Source organism: Pan troglodytes, chromosome 6, assembly GCF_028858775.2.
Source record: "Pan troglodytes isolate AG18354 chromosome 6, NHGRI_mPanTro3-v2.0_pri, whole genome shotgun sequence".
NCBI lineage: Eukaryota > Metazoa > Chordata > Mammalia > Primates > Hominidae > Pan > Pan troglodytes.
The window spans coordinates 57,697,087-57,717,823 of NC_072404.2; the positions used below are offsets into that span (position 1 = coordinate 57,697,087).

General features: G+C 40.9%; 1 long non-coding RNA gene across 1 annotated transcript; it reads left to right on the forward strand.

Moving 5' to 3' along the window:
- Positions 1-868: 868 nt before the first annotated feature.
- On the forward strand, positions 869-9,298 carry LOC129135581 (uncharacterized). Its single transcript, XR_008536552.2, has 2 exons — positions 869-1,426; positions 8,452-9,298. It is a non-coding gene; the product is annotated as an uncharacterized LOC129135581 (long non-coding RNA).
- Positions 9,299-20,737: the final 11,439 nt, after the last annotated feature.

Sequence of the window (20,737 nt, forward strand, 5' to 3'; positions counted from 1 at the left end):
CTCTGTAAACACAAGAAGAGAAAATGCAAAACTATCAGGTCATTTATTTCGGTAGTTTTACTTTTTGCCAAAACAATTCACAAAAGTTATATTTAGGGTTTATTAAGAATGGACAACATTTGCTAAGATTCTGAGGCTTAGAAAAGCATCTTATTCATCATCTATATTTTATAAGTGAGAAAATTGCCTCTCAGGGAGGGAAAGAGAGTGGCTCAAGGTCACTCGGGATTTTAATGACGATCGGAACTGGAACCATTTTCTCTCTATTTTGCATCTTGGGGCCCTCTCTTAGGCTGGAAGTCCATAGAGGCTTATTTCATATTTTCAGTCGAGTACCTAACAGCTCTTAATTCCTGCTAGATAATCTAAATTATGACTACAAGCATAGTTTTTTTTTTTTTTTTTTGAAGAACATATGGGAATCAGGGCAAAGCACTGTTAGCTCATCTATTCCTTAGGTTAGTATTTACTGAGTGCCTTCTCTGGGCCAGGCAGAGAGCAGGGAATGTGGAGCACAAGGTAGGAAGGATATTTATGCTGTCTTAAGAAAGCTTACAGTCTAAGAATATGCAGGAAATGGGCAGTACAAGTGAACAAGACGCAAACTGATTAGTATTGTACTCAGAAGGGCATTGTCAGAGGCCACTAAAGGGAGGAAGAAAGAGGCTGTTGCCAACAGGACTAGGGCGAGTTTCAGGGGAGAAACCACACATGTCCGTGAAGGAATCTTCCTTTGGCAACTTCTGGAGTTGGCATTGAGTTTTTCTTCCGTGGGCCTCTGCAGCAACGCTTATCTCTGTCAGGCCTCTGAGCCCAAGCCAAGCCATTGCATCCCCTGTGACCTGCACCTTTACGCCCAGATGGCCTGAAGTAACTAAAGAATCACAAAAGAAGTGAATATGCCCTGCCCCACCTTAACTGATGACATTCCACCACAAAAGAAGTGTAAATGGCCGGTCCTTGCCTTAACTGATGACATTACCTTGTGAAAGTCCTTTTCCTGGCTCATCCTGGCTCAAAAAGCACCCCCCACTGAGCACCTTGCAACCCCCACTCCTGCCCACTGAGCACCTAGTGACCCCCACTCCTACCCGCCAGAGAACAAACCCCCTTTGACTGTAATTTTCCTTTACCTACCCAAATCCTATAAAACGGCCCCACCCTTATCGCCCTTCGCTGACTCTTTTCAGACTCAGCCCGCCTGCACCCAGGTGAAATAAACAGCCGTGTTGCTCACACAAAGCCTGTTTGGTGGTCTCTTCACACGGACACGCATGAAATTTGGTGCTGTGACTCGGATCGGGGGACCTCCCTTGGGAGATCAATTCCCTGTCCTCCTGCTCTTTGCTCCGTGAGAAAGATCCACCTACGACCTCAGGTCCTCAGACCGACCAGCCCAAGAAACATCTCACCAATTTCAAATCTGGTAAGCGGCCTCTTTTTACTCTATTCTCCAACCTCCCTCACTATCCCTCAACCTCTTTCTCCTTTCAATCTTGGCGCCACACTTCAATCTCTCCCTTCTCTTAATTTCAATTCCTTTCATTTTCTGGTAGAGACAAAAGAGACATGTTTTATCCGTGAACCCAAAACTCCGGCGCCGGTCACGGACTGGGAAAACAGCCTTCCCTTGGTGTTTAATCATTGCAGGGATGCCTCTCTGATTATACACTCATGTTTCAAGGGTGTCAGGCCACGCAGGGACGCCTGCCTTGGTCCTTCACCCTTAGCGGCAAGTCCTGCTTTCCTGGGGCAGGGGCAAGTACCCCTCAACCCCATCTCCTTCACCCTTAGTGGCAAGTCCTGCTTTCCTGGGGCAGGGGCAAGTACCCCTCAACCCCTTCTCCTTCACCCTTAGTGGCAAGTCCCACTTTCCTAGGGGGCAAGAACCCCCCAATCGCTTATTTCCACACCCTAACCTCTTATCTCTGTGCCCCAATTGCTTATTTCCGCACCCTGACCTCTTATCTCTGTGCCCCAATCCCTTATTTCCGTGCCCCAACCCCTTCTCTGCTTTTCTGGAGGGCAAGAACCCTCCACCCCTTCTCCCTGTCTCTACTCTTTTCTCTGGGCTTGCCTCCTTCACTATGGGTAAGCTTCCACCTTCCATTCCTCCTTCTTCTCCCTTAGCCTGTGTTCTCAAAAACTTAAAACCTCTTCAACTCACACCTGACCTAAAACCTAAATGCCTTATTTTCTTCTGCAATGCCACTTGACCCCAATACAAACTCGACAGTAGTTCCAAATAGCCAGAAAATGGCACTTTGAGTTTTTCCATCCTGCAAAATCTAAATAATTCTTGTCATAAAATAGGCAAACGGTCTGAGGTGCCTGACGTCCAGGCATTCTTTTACACATCAGTCCCTTCCTAGTCTCTGTGACCAGTGCAACTCGTCCCAAATCTTCCTTCTTTCCCTTCCGCCTGTCCCCTCAGTACCAACCCCAAGCGTCGCTGAGTCTTTCTAATCTTCCTTTTCTACAGACCCATCTGACCTCTCCCTTCCTCCCCAGGTTGTTCCTCGCCAGGCCGAGCTAGGTCCCAATTCTTCCTCAGCCTCTGCTCCTCCACCCTATAATCTTTTTATCACCTCCCCTCCTCACACCTGGTCTGGCTTACAGTTTCGTTCCGTGACTAGCCCTCCCCCTCCTGCCCAGCAATTTACTCTTAAAAAGGTGGCTGGAGCTAAAGGCATAGTCAAGGTTAATGCTCCTTTTTCTTTATCCCAAATCAGATAGCGTTTAGGCTCTTTTTCATCGAATATAAAAATCCAGCCCAGTTCATGACTTGTTTGGCAGCAACCCTGAGACACTTTACAGCCCTAGACCCTAAAAGGTCAAAAGGCCGTCTTATTCTCAAAATACATTTTATTACCCAATCTGCTCCCGACATTAAATAAAACTCCAAAAATTAATGGTTTTTCCTTTCCATATTTAGTATTAGGTCTGGTGGTAACAAATTTCCTCAGCATTTGCTTGTCTGAAAAAGATCTTATTTCTCCTTTGCCTATGAAGCTTAATTTAGGTGAATATTAAATCCTCAGTTGGAATTTCTTTCCTTTAAGAATTTTGAATATTGGCCCCCCAATCTCTTCTGGCTTGTAGGGTTTCCTCTGAGAGGTTCACCGTTAGTCTGATGGGTTTCCCTTTTTGGTTACCTGGCCTTTCTGTCTGGCTTCCCTTAACATTTATTTTATTTCGACCTTGGAGAATGTAATGATTATGTGTCTTGGGGATAAACTTCTCTTGGAATAACTTATGGGGTTCTCTGCATTTCCTGAATTTGAATGTTGGCCTGTCTAGCTATGTTGGGGAAGTTCTCCTGGATGATATCCTAAAATATGGTTTCCAAATGGGTTCCATTGTCCCTGTCTCTTTCACAATCTGTTATAGATTTGGTCTCTTCACATAATCCTATATTTCTCAGAGGTTTTGTTCATTCCTTTTTTTTTTCTTTTTTCACTATTCTTCTCTGCCTGTCTCATTTCAGAAAGCAAGTCGTTAAGCTCTGAGATTCTTTCCTCCACTTGGTCTATTCTGCTATTAATACTTGTGATAGCATTGTGAAGTTCTTGTAGTGTGTTTTTTAGCCCTATCAGGTCAGTTATGTTCCACTCTATACTGGCTATTTCGGCTGTCAGCTCCTTCATTGTTTTATCGTAATTCTTAGCTTTCTTGCACTGGGTTACAATGTGCTCCTTTAGCTCGGTGAAGTTCATTTCAATCCACATTCTGAAGCCTACTTCTGTCATTTCAGCCCTCTCAGCCTCAGCTCAGGTCTGTTCACTTGCTGGAAAGGTGTTGCTGTCATTTGGAGGAAAGTGGGCACTCTGACTTTTTGAGTTTTCAACATTTTTGCACTGATACTTCCTCATCTTTATTGGTTTATCTACCTGTGATGTTTGAGGTTGCTGAATTTTGGATGGAATTTTAGTGGGTTTTGTTGTTGTTGTTGCTGTTTTTGTTTGTTTGTTTTTCTTTTAACAGTCTGGTCACTACTCTGCAGGGCTGCTGTGGTCCCTAGTCACCTCAGTTTTTCCAGTACCTGGAGGTATCTCCAGTGAAGGCTCCCAAACAGCAAAGATGGCAGCCACCAAGAGTACTGATTTTTGGTTGGTTTACAAAGAAAAAAAATTAGTAGCTATCATAAATTTAATATAATTAAAAGAAAACATAATAATGTTAACTCTAATGATTAATCTCAATATGTAATAGGGGGAAGGAAGGTATTATTTATAATCCCTCCTCAAGGCTCAAATGCCCGGCTAGACAGTGGATATTTGGAGACCTAGGGCTCAGTTCTTTTATATTCTTTTCTTTATTTCTATAAAATTATTTTTTTGATTCACTACTAAAAGTTGGTAGAAATGCAGCAAAGGTCTGATGTTTCTGTCACAGTCTGGGGTACTTATTTCAACCATAGAGTTAGAAGCTATATAGAGACTTCTTAGTGAAAATTTGTTGCAGCACCTTTTCAGAAAAGTTGAGACATCCGATTTAAAAGTGGGGTGCTTAGATGTTTCATTTGGGAGTAGTTGTGGGTGGATTTCTTACCCATTGTCTGATATACTTCACTCAGAGAAGCATTTCTTTACTTCCATTCCAGCTCTTGGGTGAAGGTCTGTATTTTGTTTTATTTTAATGCCTAATAATCCGCTGTTGACTTTTTTGCTCCAACAAAAGAAGAAAATCATTAAGCACCAGGAAATTGCCATAGAGTTGGCAGTAAAACTATTTGCAATAATCTTCTTAAGAACCTCATGATCTTTCAATATTAAAAAATGTGATATTTTGATGCAGGCTCTTTGGGCTCTCCATTAGAATGGATTTATTGTTGAGAAGTATTGCTTACATCAGTCACTTCAAATTATGGGAGTAGCCTTACTAGCTTTTTCAGAGCCATTATTTCAAAAACTAGTCTGAGCCCCAGCCTCCACAGCCATCACTTGATAGTGTGCAAAAGTGGAGCCCGTACTGTTGCCCATCTCTCTCCAGTAGGCGAGGGGAATGCCTGGGCAGGACTGGTATGGGCAGAGACTCCAGCATCTCAGTCATAAGCCCAGCATACACCGTAGGGTAGCTCGATTATGTGGGTTTCTGTCCTGGCTCTACCTCTTATTCACTGTGTTATTTTAAATCAATTATTTTATCCTTCTTTGCCTCAGCTTCCTCATCTATAAAATGGGGATAAAAATAGTATCTACCTTACACGTAAAGTACTTAGAACATTACCTGGCCATTACTGCATACTCAAAAAAAAGTTAACTTTTACTATTATGATCATTTTTTTTTTTTTTGAGGTGGAATCTTGCTCTGTCTCCCTGGCTGGAGTGCAGTGGCATGATCTTGGCTCACTGCAACCTCTGCCTCCTAAGTTCAAGCAATTCTCCTGCCTCAGCCTCCTGAGTAGCTGGGATTACAGGCGCATGCCTTTACACCCGGCTAATTTTTGTATTTTTAGTAGAGACAGGGTTTCACCATATTGGCCAGGCTCATCTCAAACTCCTGACCTCGTGATCCGCCTGCCTCAGCCTTCCAAAGTGCCGGGATTAAGGCATCAGTGACTGCGTGCGGTCTGATCATGGTTTTTGATAATTAAAGTAGCTGCCATTACAGCTGGCCTTTGATCAGGACCTGTCACAATGTCCTTATAATCAAATCTGTTTCTGTGCTCACAAACTTATCTTTAATTAAATGAAAATATGCCTTTCCCTGTAGCATAGGTCTTACTGTATCATAGGTCCTCCCAAAATATGAGTTCCACTACATCCTAATTTCCCTTCTGACATGGATTCCCGGGGCAGCCATTCTTGTGAACCATTGGTTTTTCCTTAACATGAGGTTTCTTTCGAATGAGATTTCAAAGACTTACAGGTGATACTGTGGTTTCCAAGTTTTCCTCACATATTCCAAAATTCTGATTTGTTATGAACACCTGTTGTTTTATCTGGCTGCATTACTTCTGGCATGCCTATGTGACAGGAGTTTATTTCTTCAGATTGCGTATCATTTCGTTAACCAATATGCACGAAGTTCCTTTGTTAAAATAATATTTTCCATGTTGCTTGTGGAGAACTGGTGAATATATTACAGTGGATGCCTGTCTAGCCAATTTGACAAACTTAGCAGTAGTTGTTTATTTAATTGAAAAAAAGCTTATTAAAATATGGAATGAAAAAAGTTATTAGCATAACTTAGACACTTTATCCTAACTTGAAAATATGAGTGGGCATGTAAGTGAATATTTGGTGAAGGGACAAGACTTTGTAAAAATTACTATTACAAGACCTATTCTTGCTGTCAGCATACTCATTGTCCCAGTTTTTTTTTTGAGATGGAGTCTCACTCTGTCACCCAGGCTGGAATGCAGTGGCGTGATCTCGGCTCACTGAAACCTCTGCCTCCCAGGTTCAAGTGATTCTCCTGCCTCAGCCTCCCCAGTAGCTGGGACTACAGGCGCACACCACCATGCCCAGCTAATTTTTGCATTATTAGTATAGACAAGGTTTCATTATATTGGCCAGGCTGGTCTCAAACTCCTGACTTGGTGATCCACCCGCCTTGGCCTCCCAAAGTGCTGGAATTACAGGCATAAGTCACCATGCCTGGCTTGTCACCACTCTTTAACGTGGATTCTGAATGTGAATATTCTTGGAAACAACTGGCATGAACAGTACCACTAAATTTATATGATTCTTTACCCCCTAGGTCTTTCAGACCTATCTAATTTGCTACAAATATTTTCAGCAATTAACATTTATTTGTTTTTATTGATTGAAAGCATTCAATTTGATTTTCGTTGGAACCACTCTTTGTGTCTTTATTCATACATTAACATGATATTTAGTAAAATTAAACTGTTGTAATAATGAGCCAAACTTCCATAAGTAAATTTGGGAACAAAGGTGATTGACACAACTCCACTAAGGGAGGCAGAAGAGTGTGGGCATTCTGGAAAGCCCGAGAAGCCAGCGGGATACTGATACCAGCCACCGTGCTTCCTGCAGGGAACAGTGATCCTCAGTGCCATTGAGATCACTGATCTTTAGCAGGATTTGAACTGCATTTATTACAGACCTGGAGAATGATTTCCATTCAGTTGCTCTGTAGTGCAAGTGGAACGTTGAATGATTGCTCTGTAGTTTTGTTCTCTTCCTCATACAAGTACCATTATTTACTAATTCACAGTAGAAAGACTTATTTCCTACCTATCCAAAACAAAAAGTATGATTGATTTAACACTTTTAAAATTAATATTATTATTTTTTAATGGCAAAGTTGTTTCTTAAAAGGTTATGCACTAGAGTTTATAGGCAAATGGTTTTGCTAGCCCCACCCAATTTTGTGTTATTTACATTTGTACTTCCTAGTTACACCATTCTTTTTCATTCTGCATGCGTGGTGTGTTTCTCCGTGAATGTTTCACTTGTCGTGGCTTCACAGTCTCCACCGACATTGGAATCCTGCTTACGATTTGTTTTTACAAAATTACTTAGAATTAAAAATTTTAATTACAGTTTTCATTGTTAATTTTATACTTTGATGAACTACTTTTTCGCTACGAATCAGTTTTTGTGAATTAAATATCTAACACAACACAATAGAAATACTAACACAAATTTGACAATAATAAACTTGAAGTAACATGAAATTATATTAGCCAAAATGTTAAGTAATTTAAGTACATGTGATCAGACATAGATCAACTAACAGATTTAGCATCCAAAACCTATGCACAGTTTTTTAGTCCCTCATGGTTGTGAATATGAATGTAGAGTTTTTACTGAAAATCATTAAGTTTCACTTTATGTATGAGGGATGTGCATGTGCATTTGTATGTGTGTACTGGGTAGATGTTGCATTCGTTATTCTTTCAAGTGAAAGCACCCCTGTGAATCCCTGGCAGACTGTGACACCAGGTCTGTGGGTCACACTTCTGAGGGACAATGCTGGACCCTGGTGCTGGTCCTGGTCACCCCCAGTCTACCTTCCTCCATGGTGAGCCTTCCCATGGGACCCTTTCTTTCAGTGGCCCTTGGCACATCCAGTCCAACCCACTGGAAAGGACGTGCTTTGCAAGGGAAGGGCCCATTCCTCCCTGGAGCTTCCAGGTCTCTCTGCACACTTACCCATCTGCTCCTTGGTGTTCAGCTTTGCCAGGGAACACTGAGAAAGGCCACCCAGGGACAGTCACCACTTCTCCTTGTGTTTACAAAGCCAGGGGGGCATAGTCAAGTAAGTCTTGCTTTAATGAAGAAAACCCGCATCTCTTATTTTGCTTGCTTCTCCTTTAGACTTAAGTGTGGTCTCAATTGTCACTCCCTTATAGTTATGCAAATATGCTGTTTTCATACACGCGTATACAAAGCCTTGGTAATTTAGGACTCATGATGAGTGTGCAGGCTGCAGGCTCTACTTGAGTTTTAGAGATGTACTATTCATCTGCTTTTACAGAGTCAAAGGAGGAGCAGATCACAGACATGAAGCCCATCTCATCACTGAGTAAAGATGAAGACCATGCCAGGTTGGTCATGGCCATGAATGTTTGCCAGCAATACCACCATGAACAAGGGCTGGAGAATACACCTGCAATTCAAACCATTCTTGATTTAGCTCATATGAAACGTATGTGAAAATGGTTAAAAATGCCATTTCTTTTTTTTTTTTTTTTTTTTTGAGACAGGATCTCACTCTGGCCTAGGCTGGAGTGAAGTGGTGCCATGATAGTTCACTGTAAACTCGAACTTCTGGGCTTAAGTAATCCTCCTGCTTCAGCCTCCTGAGTAACTAGAACTATATGAACGTGCCAACATGCCCAGCTAATTTAAAATTTTTTTGTGGAGACAGGGTCTAGCTATATTGCCACACTAGTCTAGAACTCCTGGCCTCAAGTGATTCTCTGGCCTCAGCCTTCCAAAGTGCTGAAATTATAGGCATGAACCACTGCCCCTGGCCAAAAATGTAATTTCCAAAGGGCATTTGTAAAACATTGATAATATTACCATGATGTAACCAAAATGTAATTATCCAAATTAAATGAGAAACAGTAAGATATTACTTCTTTTTCAGCTTTTGCATATCCAAATATACTTTATGGTGGCTCATATATACATGTATTTATATCTAGACATTAAGAACTAGAGTTTAATTATTATAATACTTCTTCTTTGACACCAACAATGTGAAGTGGTCAGGGGGTCATTGCGTTTTCTTTGTAAAATGAAAATGCTTAGAAAAGATATTATGGAAATGTTCACAGGATACTTCCTTCGGAAAGCAATAAAAACGACATCAAATCTCCCAGGGTTGCCTAGGCATTTTATTAACTAGAAATAGCACATTACTTGTGCCCTATGAATCTCAACTTTAATCTTTCGATCCTTTAAGCCAGGCCCAACCCCTGATGCTTTTTAAAATATCCCACTTCCCCACTGCCTTGCCTGGACAAGGAGAAACATTTCTCCTCATTCTTACGGCAAGCCCCAGGCAGACTGAGCTCTTTTCTCTAGTCTCTTTTCTCCCAGTCCCTGTGGATCTGCTGCAGCTGGTTTGAGCTAGACTCCTCCTCCATCATAGCAGGGTGCCTGGTCTGGAGTAGAGTCTAGCTGGGATCCAGCATTTGCACTGGGAGACAGAGGAGCCCAGGAAGCAAGGGCATCTTGAGAAGCAAAGAGCAGGATGGGAGTGACAGGATCTGCAGCTGAGGGTAGAAGCAGCCACTAGCAGGGACTGTTCTGACATCAGACTATCTGGACCCGTTAGCTGCTCTCTAGAGAGAGGCACATGCCGGGAGGCACTTTAATTTTATACATTTATACTTCTGTATTTCTTCTTCCTCCTCCTCCATGTCCTTCACTTTCTCTTTCTCCTCGCCTCTGGACAGATTGCTGCTCATTACTTTACAAGGAGATATTTTGTTGCAGTGGCCTCATGTGCCTTCACACCCAGTTGATTTCATGGTTTACTGTTGGCAAGGCAGTTGGATAGAAGGTATTTTTAACTTTTCCCTAGAATACACAGTTTGTATGTGTTTTTATTTTTAAGATTGATGAACTAGATGCAAATTTAATGTATGCTAAGTATATTTGTAGCCTCTAGTTTTCCTACATTGCCTAACAAGTCTTTAGTAATATGCTAAAATGTGAAATTGATTCACATAGGAGAGTAAAGATTTCAGAATTAGAGGACGAGGCCTTTAACCAGTCAAAAAATAAAAATTTATAGTTTCAGCTACCACTGTTGTCTGATCTGTGAACATTCAATCAAATATAATTTCATTATAATCATTTTTAGGCTTTAATAAATACTTAATATCTAAAGTCTAGGCTTAAACTGCTGGAGTTTAAAAAATATTACATATAATAAATATTATACGTATAATGTTTCATATAATACATATAATTATATATTATACAAGTAGTATGTATTATACCTACAGAATATATGTTATATATTAAAAAGATTGTATATACACGCACACACACACACACATATATGATTTACCTGTTTGTTTTCTTCCAGCAGTACTTTTGATTTCTCCTGCAATGCTCCCTGATCACTTGTAGGTAAATACATTCTTTAAATTCATTAAAGCAATTATGGGTTGAGTTTAGGAATGCAGCAGCAACACTGACCTCAAATGATGACAATTGTAGAAACTAGAGGGTGAAATCTCCTAAGTCATCTACTGGTAGAGACACGTTATTGACTACTGGGTATCCTTATCATCTCAACAGGAAAGTAAAACAATGTGATCTCCATGAATACTGGTCTGTTGTCAAAAAATAGTACCTTGGGATGGAGAATCCTAAGAACAGTTCTCACTTAATGAGAGGCTATCAAATAAACTCATTCTTGCTCAAAACTATGTATTTTTGTACTTTGTCCTTCTAGTTTCCGTGGATGCTGATGAATTCTATTGAAAGATTCAGGCCTTTCAATGATTCCATTAGATAATTATTTAAGTGAATACATTTTTTTTTATTATACTTTAAGTTCTGGGTTACATGTGCAGAACATGCAGGTTTGTTACCTAGGTATACACGTGCCATGGTGGTTTGCAGCACCTATCAACCCGTCACCTACATTAGGTATTTCTCCTAATGTTATCCCTCCCCTAGTCCCCCACCCACCGCAGGCCCCGGTGCATGATGTTTCCCTCCCTGTGTCCATGTGTTCTCATTGTTCAACTCCCTTAAGTGAATATGTTTTGAAAAAAAAATTCATGTGGGGTATATATGTACACACAATGGAAAAAAAGAATCATGGAGAGTAGAAAAACTTTGGAAACATATTTGCTCAAAATGATTGATCTCTGGATGTGGCCTCCTTCAACTCACTGTAAGTTATAGAGAGCAAATAAAATGTACAGAACTCTACAAAGTCCTACTCAGAAGGCTGCCCACAGTGTCTGCAGGCAGCTCCCATCAATCAACTTTAGCCTTGAATCAATCTAGTGGCAAGAGCAGTGAACAAAGGCCAAATTGGTCAGGCTGCCTTAAAAGGAGAGAGAAACACATTTTTGAATGTATTTATATCTGAAATTAACTTTACCACATTGTCTACAAGACACTAACCACTGAATCGGCTACCCTGAGTCCTCCAAAGCATTTTGGAATTATTGCCTTGTATATAGCTGAAATTCACCGACTTTTAGCTTGCTTTTAAAAAATGACCTGTTTTCTCGTGTTGTTTTCTAGTGACTCACTTGGTGGACACATACACAAGTATTTTGTAGTTTATATCAATCTGTCTTTAATGCCCAATCTCTCTGATACACAATAGCATCTGTGTACCTTTGGAGTTAGAAGGCTCACCTGAAATTTGTTTACATCCTTAATGCAAGTCTAATGCCTTCACAAGTACTCCAAATATTGCATTTCCAATATCAGAGGGAAGGTGATTCAAAGGACTGTAGCAAACATTCTAAGTAACTACAAATTATTCTACTTTTGTGAATTAACTTCATGGTGCAGTCCTGGGTCTGACGCAATATATCTTGCATAGTAACATTCTTACAGTCAGTGATTCAAATGGCTTTTGAATAAGTAGTAGTGCATCTCCCTCAGTGCCTGGGCTTCCAACAGAGACTTTTCAGCAAAGTGTTGGGAATAAATAAAGCGTATTGTTAGGAAGAGACTCTTTTAGGCTATGGTTATGCTAATTTATTTAAATATATACATTAGTACCATGTGGATCTGAAGATTTAAAGGGACTATGAGAGTTCTATATGTAGACTACCCCTTTTATTTAAGATCCAGCTATTGCTGATGCAATTTTTCTCTGTTGAATTGTTCTGTTTGTCAGAACTTACTTCTCACTTCATAATGATCATCTTCTCCATTGCATCATTCATTTTTTAACCACATTAAGTGTGTGCAAACAAGGCAAGTTGACTATCAGGCTTAGAGTTCAAGTTTGGATGGTACAGGCAGTTTTAGGAAAAACTCATGAGACTGCCACATTCAAGGAGTTTGGGTTTTTGTCAGTTCTGTTTTGTTTTTCATTTGCAACCTAGAAGTTGAATCAAGAATACAAAGGAAGCACGATTAGTGACTTCTTTAGTACCTGCTTTGCTGAGATATGCACATGGTCACTACTCTTTGTAAAAGCAATCTGGGATATAGTGGGGACTGTCAGAGAGGAGCTGAGGAAAGGTGCCGGTGCCAGCAAGGGAGGGATGTGGGGCATATAAGTCTTGCAGGTACCTGCAGAATTGAGTAACCAGTGTGCAGAGCCATCCTGCATCCTTGGCTCTACTGAGGCAAATGCCAAAGCAAGTTTCTAAGGCTAATAATATCTACCTAAAGTTCATTGGTAACTCTAGGAAGCCAGGTGAGGACCACAGAAAGGTAGGAGAGACATCAAGTTTATACAGTCTGAAGCCACTCGCTGTACACCTCTCTGCAGCCTCTCTAGCTCCCAAGTCTGTCCTTCACAGACAGCAAGGACTCCAAAAACCCCCTTTCCCTCAGCTCTGCAAGCCCCTCCTGGGATTCCTCACCAGGGCCATCACAATGGCTGTGAAACTGATCTCCCAGCTGCCCCTCTGGGTCCTTAAATTGTCATCCACAGAATGTCAGAATTTTTTTTAATATTCTATTTTAATTATTATTTAATTTTAATAATTAAGTAATTTAACTTAATTTTTAATAACTAAATAATACTTAAATTTTAAAATAACTAAATAATTTGATAATTCAGAGGACAAACCACAAACCATAGCAGCTTGCACCTATTTATTCACCACAGAAACACACACACAGACACACAAACACATACATATACGAAAAAGCCTACAAAGCCATATAAACTTACAGATACACAAAAAAGCACACACAGATACACAAAAACACACACATATACGAAAAAGCATACAAAGCCATATAAACTTACAGATACACAAAAAAGCACACACAGATACACAAACACACATACACAGAAACATACATGGAAACACACACCCAAACACACACACAAATGACATACAAACACATGCACAAGCACACAGGTGCACACACAAACACACACAGAAACACACACACAAATGCATATACACACATCCAAACACACTCACATTTTGGCACTGGATAAGGAAGGATTTGCTGAATTAGTACATATATGCATGAGATGTTTGAGGCTTTGTATTCATTCATTCTTTATTTTTGCTTGTTTAACAGCCTTAATATATACACTACGTGGTTAACAATTTCAAGAATGCCTTCTTTCTAACATTTATGGGCAGTGACAAGAGTGGAACATGAGGCCTGCATCCCATATCAGGAGCATAACTGCCAGACCTTGTGTAAAATCATTCCCATCCACTTACACCGGCACACGTGGGATGGCTTTGGAGCCGAGTCTGAGTGTCCTCTGCTCGAGGGAAGGTAGCAGTGAACTCCTGCTCTTTCTCTCTCTGCTTTGCCTCACTTGGTGAGGTGCCTCACCCACACCTGTCTGCCTGGATACCCTCGTCCAAGCTTTGTCCTGCCCCATCCTAGATAGTTCTCCTGCCTCCTACTCCTGCTCCTGCCCCAGCTTAGGGGAGCAACACCTCGTGGGTCTTCAGCTGTCAGGAGTTTGAATGTGGAAAACACCTTTGAAGGTCCTGAATTGGGCTCAGAGTGTGGGCCTGGTTTGGCAGTGCATTCTGGTGGTGCCAGTTTGCGTGTGTGGTTTAGAAGACGAGCATGAGGTCTGAATGGGCACATCCCCTGGTCTGGGGGAATCCTCTATCTGTGGGGAGGGGAGTGGTTTAAATGAAGGCCAGAATCATGCTCTGAAAATCAAGGGATCCCAGGAAATAGGGCTCTGTGTCTTGTTGCCTGGGTCTAATGTGGTTGCTGGCTTAAAGGAAATCAACTAAGGTGTGAAAAGTGGGTATAAACATCAGAGTTACTAAACAGATGGTCCAGTAGGGCACAGTGGCTCACACTTGTAATCCTAGCATTTTGGGAGGCTGAGGTGGGCAGGTGGATCACCTGAGGTCAGGAGTTCGAGACCAGCCTGGCCAACATGGCAAAACCACATCTCTACTAAAAATACAAAAATTAGCCAGCATGGTGGCACATGCCTGTAATCCCAGCTACTTGGGAGGCTGAGGGAGGAGAATTGCTTGAACCCAGGAGGCAGAGGTTGCAGTGAGCCGAGATTGTGCCACTGCACTCCAGGCTGGGCAACAGAGAGAAATCCCATCTCAAAACAAACAAAACAAAAACCCAGATGGTCTATTGGGGGAGATGGACTAGTACACAGTCTTTTACAACATGCTGTATAAAGTGCTATCATGCACAGATGGGCTTCTGAAAGATTGTGCTGGCTTGGCTGACTTCTGAATGATGGGAAAGTTTTTGCCAGGTGAGAAAAGGAGGAATCCATATTGCTAGCATATGCAAAGGTAAGCAGTCATGAGAAGTTCTTCGGTTAGAGTTTATGTGGATGTAAGTTACACAAATACAAATAATAGTCTAGTTTATTTTTGTGATTTAAATTCAAAGCAGGCAGTTTCTGAACATTGGATGAGAGAATCAGTGATACTGGAGCTGATGCTTTAGGCTTTCTTTTGGCCTTTCCTTTTCAGCAGCTGCAATCCTGTCATTAAAACTGCATTCATGAAAGAAATGAGAAGGGTGGACAGGGAGGGAATGAAAATATTGCTCCGTGGGAGGCATCGTTATTTTATTCCAGAAGAGATGGATCAAGCCCTCTAACCTGGTTGGAGAGCTAAGAATACCTGCCATAGCTCTTGTTAGCAGACAGGGGCACATGCCCTCCGTGTGATACAGGGAGTGGGATGCCGTGACTGTTCTCGTTCCCGGGACCTGGGCAGGGCTTTCCTCCCTGGGATGAAAAGATCTCTGTCTTCCATGTTAACAAAGATATTTCTTAATTAGGAAGAAAGAAGTGGGCAAAATACTCTCATAAAGACAAAGGACCACTTCAAAAAGGAATCCGCATACTGGAGACATCTGGTGATGTGGTGTGTTCAAAATGAAAGATATGGGATGAGATGGGCTAAGAGGTGAGGCTGCACCTGTAAGGAGAGGCCATGCTAATGAGTTTGGAAATTTCCCATTACTCAAAGTGTTCCCATCTATTTTTAAAAACAAAAAATGATTTACAGATAGTAATTGGACTTTTAATTCACAATTAAAATATATAATGATTAATTAGTTTGAATTAATAAAAGTTAAAGTTCATGTGTAAATATGTATCAGATAGTAATCACAAAAGCACCTGCAGATATTTGGAAAATGGTTGTGTACATATGGGAGTAACTCAAACTTATTATGTATTCAGTTTCCATGCTGCATAAACTTTTTCAGTGCACAATGAGGTGTTTTAATTAAGAAAATGACAAGATCAGATTTGCCTTTTACTAAGCTTTGTGGCTGGAGGGAGTAGGACTTGCAGTGATTATACAAGTTAGAAAACTATTGTCTGAATCCAAGTAAGAGATGATAGGAGCCATAATTAAAGTCATATGAGGACTTGTTAAGTAGGAAGAGTCAAGTGAGATTTGGAGCCAATTTCTCCTGGAAGGTCTTGCTTGGGTAAGAGCAGTCATAGTGCCTGATATGTGACACAGAGTAGGCTCTCAATGAAGGAAGCTTTCTGATGACTCAGTAATTAAAAGAGCACCAGGAATGGAATGTCACAGTGGACTTGGTGGGGTAGGGGAAGCTTGGAGTCAGTTTTAGACAGGTTGATTTTGAGGTCCAAGTAGAATAACCAAATGAAAGTGCATGAAGCAGTGGATGCATTGATCAAGAATTTAGGAGAAAGATCTGTATTGAGTAGATTTAGGATATGTCAGCATGACTTTGGAAGTCAATGGTAAGAGACTGAGAAGGAGAACCATGGCAAAAGAAATGCTAGAAAACCCTGTTATCATGAAATCTCAGGAAGCAAGGAGGAAAAGGGTTCCATCAATGCTGCCAACCCAACAGAGCCAATAAGCAAGGGACGGATTGGAATATTTCCTTTGGACTTTGTAACTTAGAGGTTATTGATGAGAGTGGCAAAACCAATTCCAGAGGAGTACATTAGCAGGAAGCCAGACTGGGAAATTCACATTCCTTCCACCATCCACATTAAAGGAACATTTACGTATTAAACAGCAGCACCAGAACTTGGATATAGGTAGGGCTTATATGTGTATGGCTTAGGTAGGAATACAGTGAAACAAACTTCACTGCCAAAGACAAAATGCATCAAGGATATGCAAGGGGCAGTGGGGAGGGTGGAAGTAGAGGTGGAAGGAAGGAAGGAACACTGCACTTAAAGGAAGATCATGTAGATAGACAATCCGTGCTCCTCAAATAGACAGAAGACCCCAGTTCCAGGAAGGAACTTCTTTGATTCTTAACAATATTTGAAAGGACATGTTGGTTGCTGTTGACTTTAGTAGAATTAAGGATACACTCAAGTATTTATAAATTATATGTGGCTATTTTCTTTTTAATGAACCACGTGACATCTGTTCAAACAGCACAAATTAACAAACACATTATACATAATATGTTGCTTCAGTTATTTTTCTTTTACCCTCTTAGGAAAGCTCAACAGAGCAAGAACACAGGCAATATTTTACTGGACAATAGATTGCCCTTTTTCTCAGTTCATTTCTATGGTCTTTGTAAACTTTGTAGTTACTGAAAATTCATTTCATTCTTTAAGTATATTATTGTGTCTGTTTTTAATTAAAATTGGCTCATCAGGTACACAGCATGGATGTAAAAGTAATAGGGTCATTTTTCATCCTGGACTTTCTAAACATGTGGTTGGTTTTTGTCCTTAATTGTCCACCAGGGCTTACTGCATTCAGCTTATTATTTGTTTGTATTTCACTTTTTCATACAAAATTGTTATCAGACACACTAGGCAAATAGAAGAATTTTCTTCCTATGTAATTTAAGTCATAGCGTTTTTATGTAAATACCATCAAAGGTTTGATAATGGTTTTTGTATTCTGTAAGAAACATTAAAGTATTTTAGAAGTATTGTGATTTAATGTTTTCTTATTTATTTTATTTAACAAAGAGAAATTTAACACCAGTGAGAAAAACTGTCAGTGAATAATTGCATTAACCCATCAAGATCCTTCACGCACATCATCCTTTGGCTCAGGGTCCAATTTCAATATGCAGCAAGACCCCCAGAAACGGGGGGTAAAAGAAAAGGCTGTCATAGTAATTGTCACCGTTCCCTCAATATTTATTGGCTGTTTCACTCAATTAGTGTCAAGTATATACTGCCAGGTACCTGTCTTTGTTTCACATTGTCCTTTTTGTTCATCTCCTGTTAGTGAAACTGTCCCCAGGACAGAGCTTCCTCAATCTCCAGAGCTGCCACAGTGCTCTGCCCACTGGGGCCACTGGGCTCAGGGTTTGCAATTCTGGGGTGCAATCTTGGTATTTTTCTGTCGCCAGCTTGCTTTCTGCAGAGCATCCATTCCATGCCTTCTCTTCTTTTTATAGATCGTAGCCTCTAACTTGACAGAGAACATAGAGGTCTTCTAATTCCCACTATCTGCTGCCACCTGACTCCCCACCTCCCTGGGCTGTTTCTTTCTGCCCCTTCACAGTCAGAAGAGAGCATCCTTCCTGCTGCAGGTGCACGGCACTGCTTGCTTTCTCTCCTTTCTGCTGTGAGAATTGTCTCCCTCTTGGTCCTTCTCTCCATGGTGTCCTCATCTGCTGACTCTGCACCAACTGCTTCTAGGCAGCCACTGCACGGGTGTAACCTCTAAACAGCAAAAAACCAGGTAGACCCCCTCCATCACAGCTGGCATCCTTAGATTGTGATGCGTGCTCTTAGGATATTCCACCTTCTCTTTCTCTAACTGCCAATCCTGAGCATGGAACGCTGTGGACCTGAGACTCTACTGAGCACAAGACATACTTGAGGGGCTTGTTCACATTTCCGAGTCCATGCTTCACTACTTGGATTCATTTGGTCTGCAGTAGAACCCAGATATCTAAATTTGAAACAAGATGACTCTGAGGCGGGGTGTATGGCAGTTTCTAAGAAATGCCATATGAGTGTATTCATTTCCTGGCTCAGCTTCAGCTTTCCCAAGGATATTTCAGTCTTTCTCACGCTCCTGCTGGTGGTGATTGACCAAATCTCTGCAACGCAGGGGGTGGTGTAAGTATGAGTCTTCATCACTGAGGATACGCTATCAACATTTTGGTTCCACGAATGCCATCTATTCACACTTCCTCTTCTCTTAGCTGCTGATATGGGGGCAATTATATCAAATTCTCTTTTGGAATAGTGACATCTTCAAAATTTCGAGGTGCCTAAAAATCATCCCTGTTCCATATGGGACATCTTGTCTTCTTGTATATAGAAGACTATATACATAGTCTATACACAAGAGTACTTCTTATATACAGATGCTTCCCTTTCTGTAGTAGATGAAGTTACATTTGGTTCCCTACAGACAAAGGACAACCTCCTCAGGGAACTATGGCTTACCTCTCCCATGTGGACTATATGACAATTACATGGATTTTATAGAAAAAATTACAATGCTCTCAGTCTTTGGAAGTTAATTTTGCTACCTATAAAGTCTGGCAAATCCTATTTGCTTATTCAATGTATTTAACACAAATTAAGTTCTGATGGCTAAAGTATAGTGGAAAAAAGATAATCCTTTGAGGAACTCAGTAGTTCAAGGAGGGAGAAGCAAAACTCAAAAGATCTCAGGGATTTCATAGATTTACCCATGATAATGTGTTATCCCTTGGTAATATTAAAAAGAAACCCAGCATTTTAAAATAAAATTTGATGAAAGATTTCTAAGTTAGGTCTATTTTTATGCTTTAAGGCCAACCACTCTGAAAGCAACCAATTGTTTTTTCAATTGAGTTCATTCAAACTAACACACCATAGGCTTACTCAGCTAAAATAAAGAGAAAAGTCTCCCTGAACTTCACATTTCTGCTATGTGTTAAATTAAAGTGTCTTTTGGTAATAGAGAAATCAGATTACCTAGAGTGAGGGTGAGAACAGAAAGAAAGGAAGCAAAATTATGACATTGCCAGTGACTGAATCTCTTATTCACAGGAAACCCAGATTGCAAATCAAATGTATGAACTAACTGGGCATGCAGTTGTTCTGTTTACCTCCAAAAAACATGACGTAGTTCATGTTCCCATCGGGGGAGACCTGGTTTCCAAGTCAGATGGAAACCTAACTTCTATGATTGAGAAGCTGCAGGATTCTGAAAAGCATCACCCCTATACGCATTTATTTTCAAATAAGAAAAACAGGGTTAAAAAGATATACCTTGCAACATTATTGAGGCTGAATCAAAAATATTTACTCATAACTTCATTGGAAAGTTAAGCTAAAAGTTAAACAAATAAACTTATTATTTCCCGCAAGATTTGATTGTTCTGGAAGTTTGGAGAGAGAAACTTTTGTATGCCGCTGTTTCTGTGGATGAAGAGTTTGTCACATCTAGTCTCAGGGACACTGAAGGCTTTGGGCTCATTTTATCTCTTGGGAATGCTTATGTTTAGATAATTATTTTGGAACATATCTAATACATGTTTAAACCACCCTTCAGTGGAAGACCAAGTTGTGCACCCTTAAAACTATTAAAACAATGTAATCAGAAACACTTTGGGATTTCAGGAACCAAGGCCTTGAGACTCATGAAGGAAAAAGGTTTATGAGGCAGATTCTGCGTCATTCCCTGGGTGATGTTCAGGAGACACAAACATATATAAAAACCAACTCCTTCCAAAAGAGAGAGGACTCGAAGTCACAAATAAATTGCAACTCTTTCCTGAGGGGAAGCACTATGAGTTTGTCCCAAGAAGGGAGTGGTTTCTAGTGAGGACAGCTGAGCAATGGAGAAAACAAGGCTGTGAAAGACTGTCACCTATAAATTCAAATGTCTCAATTAGGGAAGTCAGTAACTATTTACAGATTTGTTTCTCAAAAATAATTCCACGAAAAATAGGTTTAAAAATAGGTTACCAGGGAGGAGCCAAGATGGCCGAATAGGAACAGCTCCGGTCTACAGCTCCCAGCATGAGCGACGCAGAAGACGGGTGATTTCTGCATTTCCATCTGAGGTACCGGGTTCATCTCACTAGGGAGTGCCAGACAGTGGGCACAGGTCAGTGGGTGCGCGCACCATGCGCGAGCCGAAGCAGGGCGAGGCATTGCCTCACTTGGGAAGCACAAGGGGTCAGGGAGTTCCCTTTCTGAGTCAAAGAAAGGG